The following is an 11,815-nucleotide window of genomic DNA, read 5'->3' on the forward strand; positions in this document are numbered from 1 at the left end:
GTTTTATGGTGAAAAAGTAAAAGAGCACAAAGAACTTTGTGAAAGGGTGCACAAAAACATGAAAATCGAGGTTAACTTGAGAAAATATATGGAAGTTTCAAAGCAAGCTTCCATGGGGGGTGCAAAAATGTGGGAAAGGAAAAAGAAGAAGAAGAAGTGCTGAAAATTTGAAGAACCTCCTAGAAACTTAGATATTTATGCTTTATGTTTATCCATATTCTCATGAAATTGCCAAAATACCCTTAACAATGTCATTTTGTCTTTCCATTGCCTTTATACAATCTTTTTACTTCTTTGACACTGAGACAATGTCCACAAGGGTCTAGAAATGCTCGGGTTCATGAAAACTTAAAAATTTCAACTCGAGATGCAAAATGACCGTTTTACCCCTATCGTGAAAATTATCGTTATTTCTATCTTCTTCATTATCTTACCCTTATTCATTCATTCCTTAGGCCTACTTGGACCTTAATAACATTAGAAAACTACTTTCAGGGGCTCACCAGGAGAAATGACAAAATTACCCTTGGTCCGTGCTATCGCGTCTACTTCTAGTTACGGGTCTCTAGCGGTCGAGATCTCACACATATGACCAAAAATAATATTTGAATCTTTGTACCTCATCAATAGCCATTGCAATGACTGTGTCAGGATTTTCTCATTCCAGCATATAAAAATACGAGGGTAGTAGTTGAATTACTCTTCTGGTGGATCGAAAACAAGCCTTTCCGCATACTCCTTTGCTTGTCAGGCCTTACCATACAAGTTTTTTAATCCCTACTAAACCATCATCTCACTAATTATGTCCTTAGGTCTCAATGATACTCCATTAGCTTGAAGCTTGTGTGACATAAGTTCAGCAATTATCTTCGCACTCACGGTTCAAAATCGCCCTGGCAAACCATCGACAATACACGTGTACTTTGTGAAATGTCTGAACTTGCCAATATTCTCCTTCAGGTAACTTCATTGCACACACACTGAACTTGCATGCCTTGTCCTTGCAAGTAACCTTAAAACGACCTTTACATGACATTTTTACTCTTATCTCAAATTGCTCTTTTAGAGCCAACATGTTCAAAGCTTGTTTCAACTCGGCCTTCAAGGAAAACATTTTTCCTTTGTATAAATGATCATCGGCACATGTCGACTCCTCAATGGTAATTGTTTGGAATGAAAACCTTTATGCACCTTAAATTAGCCACGTAAGAGATATCCCTGCATTTCCTCTTTCTTGATAACTATCATCCAGCAATGTCTCAAGCGAACGAATCTCGCTCTCACTAGTGATGGGGTTATTATATATGGGGTCGTCACATTGAACATCTTCTACATCAACACCTCAAACAAGTTCCATTTTGCCTTCAACATTATTGCAAATTGGAATGTCACTGTCATAATGCCAGTCATCATCTTCACTGTCATCATGCCATTCATCAGGCCCGTCATCTGAATTGTCATCGAATCTATCTTCATCAACAAGGAACAGATCATCATTTCCTTCATCAAATGCAGTAATATCCTCCAACGTTGCAATGTCATCCTCCAACATCGCAGTGTTGTCCTTTAATGTTGTAGTGTGGTCCTCAAGTGTCGCAGTCTCATTTGAAAATGGTAATACACCCTCTACAGCTTCACCCGATATTTGCATTTGTTGGACAAAAGTAAGTAATTGGTTCAATGCACATGATGATCGGAATTATGTAGCCAACTATTCTGAGAATGTCATGTGTCTACCAAGTTGCACAAACTCTTGTGCATACATCAATTGTCATTGTTGTGGGTTAGGGACCTAATGTTGTGGTATATGTAAAGCATTGTAAATCTCATTTTGATTGAGGTGATTACCATGTTGTATAGCTTTGTCATGTGACATAACATTTGTATGGCATTCTTTAATAGTGATGTACACTGTCGGAACATTCCTTTGTTTTAGCAGAATTAATGCAACATCCTCATCGTTCTTGATAATTGGGCGTGATAGCTCTCTAAGTGTACTGATCAATGCATGTAACTCAATTTCATGAATTTCTGAATTTACCCCAACAACATCTTCAAACAGTTTTATTAATTTCACAAACGACAAATCACTCCTAACCCCCCACATTTGTGACTCACCACCGATGTAAATGCCATTCACCTACTGACCACCATATCTTATCACAAGTCACAAAATTGGAACGCCACTGAAATTTTGAAAACAAAAAATTGTCACTTATTTTACACATTACATGTCGTGTTTTAAAATTTGACAGTCATGTTGTTACACGCCATGTTCAAAAAATGTTACACACCATGCTCAATAAAAATGTTACACGTCATGTACTAACACATGTTAGTTCAATATATTTTTTACATGTTAGTTCAATATATTTTTTACACATCATGTGCATTAAAGATGCATGGCACATAACAACTCTGAGCAATATTCTAATGATTTTGCTACATGTCATGTTTACCACACCTACTGTATAGACAAATTTTACTATAAGCCCTGTACTAAAACATGTAATTTTTTTTCTTTTAATGTATTTTTTACAAGCATGCCATATAACAATTCTGGGCAATGTTTTAATTTATGCAAAAAGTTTCAAAAATTAATGTGTTGCAGCAATAAACCCAATAACATACTTTGATGTCATCTCTGCTCTAGGGTCTGTCTATTGACAACGATATGACCAGATACCGAGAGATAGATCACAGCCTGATGACGATGGTGCTCAATAAAGAGTTGACATAATTGATATAGTTCAGAGAACTAAAAGAGTTGAGCAAACTGAAATAGTTGAGCATTTATTTTCTCTATGGCGGAAAGGAGATATCAGAAGATTAATTAATTTGCCAAGATGTTTTTAAAAGCATTTTGATCTACTCATGTTTATTTTTTGATAAAAATAAATAACTTTATATGGGTGATTATTTTTAAAATTATTTAATGAGGAGTGTTATTCCTCAATTTTTTCTATAAATATTTTGAAGATCATCATCCAGCTTTAAGGAATGAATAACCATTACAAACCGACTCACCCACCAGAATGTAGGGTGGTATACCCAATTTTTCTAGGTAAGCAGCTCACTCCAACATCCCTTAATAACAAACGAGAACCTATCCCAGACCCCTGCATAAAGGCAAAAAATACCAGGGATCCAAATCTTATTTCCACTACTTTTAGCATCATCTTGGGGACCTGTAAACAAAAAGACTTGTACAAAGCTATGCAGAGCAGTATAAACAAAACCCTAACTCAGTGCCTGGACATTCACTGATATCAGCATCCAATTCACAATCAAAAGCATCAAAAAGGGCTCATCTTCACCCAACAGGACCACAAATAGACAGCTCCACAAAGAAAAATAAGAAACCAATAAAAGCTTACTGAAAAACTCTTTAAGGACTACACTTCGTAACCGACTTCTCGCAGCAAGATCTTCGGCTCTTTGGTTAGCCTCCCTCTTATACTAATAAAAACTTTTGGATTGAATAATACCTTCGAGGAACAATGCAGTCTTTAGTCATTTTGTTGGTTTCTTAATCTTGTTCTCTGTTTCACTGCTTGTCTTCCTCAGCTGATGTACCAAAACCACGCAATAAATGCTTCGGAAGACAACTTCTTTTACTCTTTTAAGTTATAAGAAAAAAAGAAACTTGCAAGATAAAGATAGCTAATAATTCACTTTGTTAAAGTTAAACCTTAATAAGGGGTCTACACAGCTGCAAGAAAATAAATTGATTTTTGAAGTTAACTTCATTGATGATGAGGTCACCGTCCAGATAACCCTCCTGAAGAAATTCCTGATGAATCAGGAATGGTATTCAAACTGAGAAAATCAAAACACCCAAAACAGAGGAGCAGAGAATGAATTTGGGAATCGAAAACAAATTGGAGAAAAAAGCCACCTCACTCATTTTCATATTGGTATTTATATGACAGTAACAATCTCTGCCTAGTAAATCGGCTTTGGAGAGTGAAAAGCATAGAGAGAAAAAATAGCTGAGCACAGGATTCCAGACATGGAATTGGAATTCTGTGCTTTACAACGGTTGCTCAATCGGCTAGGAAAGTAAAGGAAACAGACACTCAGACACGTGGCTTTTCAGCCTTACAAAATATAAGCAAAACGACATAAGAAGTGGCGTTTAAGCCAGCAAAAGACATGAAACAAAACGACATGACTCTAGGCGTTTTACTCACTCATTAACTAGAGGGATAAAATGGCACTATACCCTTATTCCCCATCTCTTTCAACGGGATGTTGATTCGCGCCCAAAATCATTCTTCTTCTTCTTCTTCTTCTTTCTTTAACAGCTCGAATCACTGAGTTCTCAACACCTCCTCTAGCCTGAGCAAGACGTTTAATATGAGAAAAAGAAAATGACGGTGTCGTGTGCCTTCTATGCGCTTAAAGAATCAACCAAGCAAAATTAGGAATTAATATATAACTTGGGGCCACACTTGAACCCAAAAGCCTTAAGTTTGCACTCACCACCCTTTACTTTAGTGATTTCCTTTTGGGAACATAGCAAGTCTCCAAGACCGATGTCAGCTTCACTTTAGTAACAGATAGCCCTCTTCCGTTCAGGATAACTCTCATCTTGCTCCAAGTAGCCCTCTTCTCGGTAGTCCTTACCTGTGGCGGCAGGTAGCCCTTTTCATATCTTCTTTGTGACAGAGGAAATAAATTCAACTCAGCCCATAGACTGGGTTGGGACTCGGGATTGCATTTCAGGGTTTTTGGATCGGGACCCAATTTGCCAACCTAAGGATATAAAATGGCAATTTATTCGCATTCCATGCTGCTGTAGATAGTACACACTACATTAATTATTGTACGAGAAGCAAGCGCTTTCGGGTTTGAAGTGATGTTGAGTGGGGCCCAGTTGCGGCATCTCGATGGTACAAATCTGACAGAGCTTCGTGTGTTACAGCACAAAGAAAAAGAAGGGGAGGGTGATATGGGCTGCGGCTATTTCTTTCAACGTCGTGTCGTGGCGTCTTCTGAAAGCTGACACGTGTTGGCTCATCATCCCAAACAAAAGTCTCGCAGTCACGAAGAAGCTGGCCTCCCTGCCCTGTGGCCTCACGGGCTTTTTCTACAAATATTTATTTTAGACAAAGCCAAATATCCTCGAATGTAAGAATGAGCAAAATTAATTTAGATCAATTATTTATTTAAATTAAATATATTTAATAAAATATTTAATTTATTTAATTTATTAAATCAATTGATTCAAAATATTTAGTTTGTTTAGTTTTTTTTATCGATTTTTAATTTTAAAATTTTTAGATTAATCAATTCAAAAAACTAAATTAATTTTTTATATATTTATATATATAGTCATATATATAATATTTTTTATTTATTAAGAAGAATTGATAATAAATTTAATTAATAGTATATTTAAAATATATAAAGATATTATACGTACATATACAAATCATAATCATAGTAATTTAATATTAGTTATACATATTTATTTATTTATAAATTTGTAATAATATAAAATTACAAGTAATATATTTTCAATGATAAAAGTTATATGTTAATATTATAATATATGACAGTAAATATATTACATATTAATATGTTATAATTATTACACCGTAGTAATTTTTCGTAATATAAAATAGTATGAATATATATAATTATATAAATATATTATATATACATATACATAAGCATTATTATAATTTATAATAAACTTTATTTATATGATTATATTTAATAACTTTATTAGTTATCACCTTAAATTGTATAACATATTGTTTATAATTAGTTATTATTTATACAAACTTTGATATAAAATATTATAACATATATGTTATGTCATTAATTTTATATATATAATAAAGTCATATATTATATATATATATATATATTTAATTTATATATAAGTATTACTATAACTTATAATAAATTTTATTTATATGATTACACTTAATAAGTTTATTAACTCTCACCTTAGATTTTATAACATATTGTTTGTAATTAGTTATTATTTATACAAACTTTGATATAAAACATTATAACATATAAGTTATATCATTAATTTCATATATATAATTATGGATGAAATTTATAAGTTTTAATATTATAATTTATAAAAATAATAATAAAATTTTAATCCATTGGTTCAAAATCGGACTAACCAAACTAATTTTATATTTGATCGGTTTGGTCTTTCATTATATTTGATCAGTTTTAATCATTTTTTAAAAATAATTGATTTATTTGATCCTTAAGTATGATAGACCAAATCACTTAATCTATTCATTTGCTCATCCCTACCCCAATGAAAGGCTTGACCAAGAAACCATGTTAAACTAATGGTGTAAGCAAAGTTATATATATTTATATATTTATTTATTATTATTAATATGTAATATATATTAATATAATAATCTAATAATTAAATTGGGACTTAAAAAATTTATATCCATAATCGATGTGAATTGGAGGAAAGCCACGAATCTGATAGTGGGACACCTCTGCAAGGGACTCATGGTAGGCACCAAACCGAAGGGAGAGCACCCTCTAATTTTTGGCCCAAGTGCAAAAAAGAAACGGCCCTTTCAAGCCGACTTGGCAGATGCGGAAAAGGATATCTACTTACCTTAAACCACTGAGCCCTTACAGAGGTCGCACCCACTGGCCCCTGGACTGGAACAAACGAACTGCTGTTGAAGATTTAAACTTGTAAAGTGTAAAGTGGTGGTAGGACCATCAATTCTCAACGGTAGGGGGTAAAGGCAAGGTGTGTGGATGGCACCGGCCTCTCATCAAGGCTCCATGGTCCACCTTCACCGCGGAACTGCTACGCGTTTCAACTCCCACCAAGCTTACCATTGAACGATTCAATTTCAATTCAATGTCTCCAAACCAAGCCGACATTTCTTAATAAATCATAGCTCTAAACCAAACCAGAGCTTGGCCAAAACTGCTCTACCATATACTATACTAGTACTAATTAATTAATTAATTAATTAATTTTCTCTATACGTCTCAGCTTTAATGGACTATACTAATAATTATTATTCATAATAATACTAATAATTATTATTCATAATAATAATAATAATAATAATAATAATAACCCAATTTAAAATGCCAAATCTTGCTTAAAGATTAGTAACATATTATTTCCTTGCAGGGAAAGATTAAAATGTGGTTCAAGAAATAGCTGGTGAAAAATAATACAAAATGCACGTGATTTGCTAATAAATGAAAACATTATTATCCCAACTTAGAATCTCAATTAAATTCTTACTCCACTCTTATCATTTAAATGAAGTCCAATTGATTACCATAACCCTATTTTATCTAAATGATGTTCAATGCAGTCAAGATTCTATACATATACTAACATGTTCAATCTAATATTCCAGAAGATCAAATGAAGTTCAAAAGGCAAACATAAGAACTAAATCCATGGTAATCATGCACATACTGTTATTTTCTTTCAATTGTTAGAATATTACATAACCAGAGATATCGCTAGCCTCTAATAGTGAATTTGGAAGTTGGAATTTGAATTTAAATCCTTAATCAAATGCTAACAAAAGGAATGTGTTATACAATTAAATTAATTAAAACTTCATTTAGTCCATACTTTTATTAGTTATTTCTTCTTTTTATTTTTTAATATTTTTTAATATTTCTGTTTTTGTAAAAAAATAAAACATAAAAAAATAGAGTTTAAATTACTATAACTTTTACTAAGTTATCTTTTTGGGGTAAAATTAAAAGCAAACGGAAGACAATCAAATAATTACAAACAAATAAGTAGAGGATAGAAGTAATTTTCAATAGAATTATTTATGGATCCATTCAGTCAATAACCTTAATTTTTTGGATTTGTGTTAAATTTGAGATATTATTATATTGATGAAATGTTATGTTTAAAGGATTTTAATTATTACTATATAAAAATACATTTTTATCTTTAAATAATAAATTTAATTAAAATGAGCTTAAATGAGAAAGTCGAATTGAAACTCAAAATCTAAATATTTTTAGAAGTGTCAACTCGGTTGATTCTCTTATTCCAATAACTGCTGGTTACAAATATGTTGACAGAATTTTGCATTTCAAATAGTCACACCAAATTTAACCTCTCAAAAGAGTAACATATTGGGAAGGTTAGACTTGGATTCAAAGAAATATAAGTCCATAAGGGGCAAATCCAGACGTCAACTTTGAATAGGGGTAACTAGAAACAAAAGATTGATTAATTAATGAATTAATTAATTAGAAAGCAGATGTTGATTTTAAAAATCTGATATGACGGGTTTTGTTCAAGGATTTTATGGCCTATAGTTTTGTGTTTCCTTGAAACAAAAGAATACATTGGGCATATACAGCTAACTTGTTTTTATTTAAAGATAAAAATTTTGACTTTGACGTAAAACAGTGAACCCTTCAAATGGTTTTTATTTTAAGCAAAATCTAACAACTAACTTTGAATTCGTACATTGCTTTTGAATTTTGATTTTCTTTTATGAAAAGATACAACGGTGTTCAATTGTTTTTTTTTTTTTTCTTTAGCGTAATGCATGCTTTTCTTGTGTGTACATTGCGTGATGTATCTTTTGATTGCACGTACACGTAACAGTAATCAAAATCCCCCCCTTTTTTACTACAATGAAATGGTCATTGTTTTATAGTAAAATCATTTTCAATGAATGAATAAACATTAAGGGATCCTTTCGACTTTCACCAACAAAAAAACAGTATTAATTTCAAGGGTAGTATTTTAATAAAGTTATTCAATGCAATTTGAAATTTGAAATTAAACAATAAAAAAATAAAATTTCTCTAAATTAAAGTTATGAAATTATCTAATCAATCTTATACTTATCATTTTTAGTTTTGTTCTTTAACCGAAATTTAATTTGCAAATTATAGGTTTGAGATCTTTTTCATTAGATAAGTACTTTTATAATTTGTAGATGTCTTATGACTTGTTATTTATAATATTATACTTGTATTGATTTGCCCTTTTTCAAAAAAAAAATCAAATCAAATCTCATCCCTGTAAACTTTTATTAATTGGTTCCCATATGTTAAATATGTTTCACATGTTAATTTTTTTTTCAAAAAAAAAATTAACATTGATTCCCCACCATTAAGAAAAGGGCAAGCTCTTGTTGGTGTATTTTCAAAATAAAAAATTATGTTATATAATGAAAAACTATCTTAATTCAAAGATTATGTCACATAAAGTGACATAGTATGTCTATTGGATTATAGGCAGGTTTTTATGTAAACGGTTATGTTTCTTAGTAAAATGACATTCAAAAGTTATGAGACAAATTGAAAATATACCATAGCTCAAAAGTTAAATATGAAAAATTATTATTTTAAATTATAAGTTAAAGATTATGTTTTATGAAATGAATAGTTGTCTTTTTATAAGATGATTATTGAAATAATATTTTTATTCAAAAGTTGTATCTGAGAAAATATAAAAATGTCTTTTAGACAAAATAATGTCTTAATGAAAAGGTTGTGTCCTTAAAGAAAATACATTTGCAAGCTTATATAAAGGGCTTGTTGTTAACCATTTTGACATATCAAATCAAAAACAAAATAAGTGCAGAAATATCAAGAGTAAGATAAGTGTTGTGTTTTATTAACATAAACTCTTAAGTTCCAATCAACTACAAAAGCATTCAAATTTTTTATAATCTACTTATTACAAAAAGAAGGCTTTAAGGTCGAATAATTTTGTAAACCCGAGTGTATTTAACGGTATACTCTCATAAAGTGTAAGTTGAAGTTAAACATTGGTTTCATTATATCTCTAAAACTATTCGTATTTTTTCCCTTTACATACTGAGTGATAGGAACGAAATAAGTCTTAAAGATAACGTTTATTAAAAGGTTCGTTTTAAAGTCAATTTTGTAGGTTCTTGAATTCCATCTAAACTCCATTGGCACCAACAACCCTCTCATTCTCCTGTTTAGAAATCATTTCATGTTTGGAGGGAGCGAAAAAAAGAACAACGTTTTTAAGTGCTCCTCTAGAACAAAAATAATTCATTAATTAAAATTTTCATGTCCCTTTCTTGGTTATCAGATCGAAAAAGAATAAAGGATGGAAAGAGACTGGGACACTGACTACATTATTATTTAGGAGGTAACTTATTTATTGCATAACTCTAGAGTCTAGACCCAAATTTGTTTGCTAATTTAATGATTTTATCAATCGAATGTATATATATATAGACATCAATTGAGGATCAACATGGGATTTAAGACATGTACAACAACTGGTTTGTGGTGGTGCTTTTGTCTTAAAAGAATCTACTTTCCAACTACCATTGCAATTGCCACATGGCTTTGCCATGCCCACCTACCCATCCCCAGCCAACTACTGAGTCTAAAATGATGATTAGCTCAGATGATATTAAGAATGAGAAAATCCATATCTCTAAGTGAATTAAGCTTTGTAATAATTGAAAAAAATAAGAAAGCACGTGGGATCATGTTGCGATTCGCCAATGAATGAACCAAATTGGGTTAAATCCAGTTGCTATTATTAAAATTCCGAAAGGAATGAGGCAAAGGAAAGCATATGCCGATGTCAACGTGCAGGAGAAGCCAGATATGCAAGTATACTCCGGTAGATAGCTATCAGCCACATCATCAAAAAGGAGCCCTATCTTTTAGGAAAATGACAGGCACATCAGTGACCAAAAATGGTGGACATGTTACTGATTCGCACGGTTGGCTTCCTTTGTGGATTACTTCATCATTAACCAAAGGGAAGGGAGGATCTCACAATGTCTGCTCCCCTAAAACTCCCCCACACATTACTTGTCCTCATGCTTACCATCAAAATCTTCACACACATTTATATGCTTATTTTTGTCCTACAATGAACAAGTTTAATCCTTCTCATTCTCAATTGTTGGATTGATATTGTAAAATTTATCTATTTATGGCTTTTTAACTAATTATGTAAGAATTTCAGACACTAATCTTCGAAAATTATGCAAGAATTTGGATTCAACTAATAATGTGTGAGGTTAAGAAAACAAGACTACATGAATGGACAAAGCTTATTATCTGTAGCGAATTGGCAATTGCATTACAAGTTAGATGTAAACGCAGACTTATCATATGTCTGTTTAATTTCATATAAAAAAATGATTTTAAAGATATTGTAACATCTTATCAAATATTTAGTTCAAAGAATAATGTATAATTTTTATATAATTCTTGTCTTGTTTAAACTCAAGTTCATTGAATTGTGGGCTTTATTTTTCATTAGAGTCATTAAATGAAAGAGTCCGTTGTAATCGGCAAAAGCAACAAAAGGAAAAAAAAAAAGCGTTGGAGGTTAATACAAAGTACAGAAAAAATTTTATTTGAATGGTATGAACTTGCCTATGGATAAAAAATAAATTTTGAGAAATTTATGGTCTTATTTAGCAAAAATATAAGTGTCTTGGATATTGAGTCAATTTGTCAAAATCTGGGTGTGCAAAGAGATCAATGGGGTGGGAAGTATCTTGGGATATCCCAAATTGGAGGATGATCGAAAAGATAGATATATATATATATATATTATAATTGATAGAGAGAAGATTCGAACTCTACTTTTTCGGTAGAGGGATTATATACCAACCAATAAGATAAATACTCGGATGCAAGATAGATATTTAGTTATGTTAAGGAGAAAGTATTGAAAAGGCTTCCTAATTGGAAAAATAAGTTGCTTTCTATAATTGGCAGAAAAATTCTAATTAAAGCTATAGTGCAAGCGGTTCCCATTTTTGTGATGAGTTGCTTCAAGTTATCAAAAAACTTA

The 11,815-nt window shown here is 31.5% G+C and overlaps 1 long non-coding RNA gene across 1 annotated transcript; it reads right to left on the bottom strand.

Annotated features, from left to right (window-relative positions):
- Window positions 1-3,862: 3,862 nt before the first annotated feature.
- On the bottom strand, window positions 3,863-4,760 carry LOC18590258 (uncharacterized). The gene is made up of 2 exons (XR_001928339.2): window positions 4,486-4,760; window positions 3,863-4,341 (listed from the first exon to the last, which is right to left on the bottom strand). It is a non-coding gene; the product is annotated as an uncharacterized LOC18590258 (long non-coding RNA).
- Window positions 4,761-11,815: the final 7,055 nt, after the last annotated feature.

This window comes from Theobroma cacao, chromosome 6, assembly GCF_053813885.1.
Source record: "Theobroma cacao isolate CCN51 chromosome 6, ASM5381388v1, whole genome shotgun sequence".
Lineage (NCBI taxonomy): Eukaryota > Viridiplantae > Streptophyta > Magnoliopsida > Malvales > Malvaceae > Theobroma > Theobroma cacao.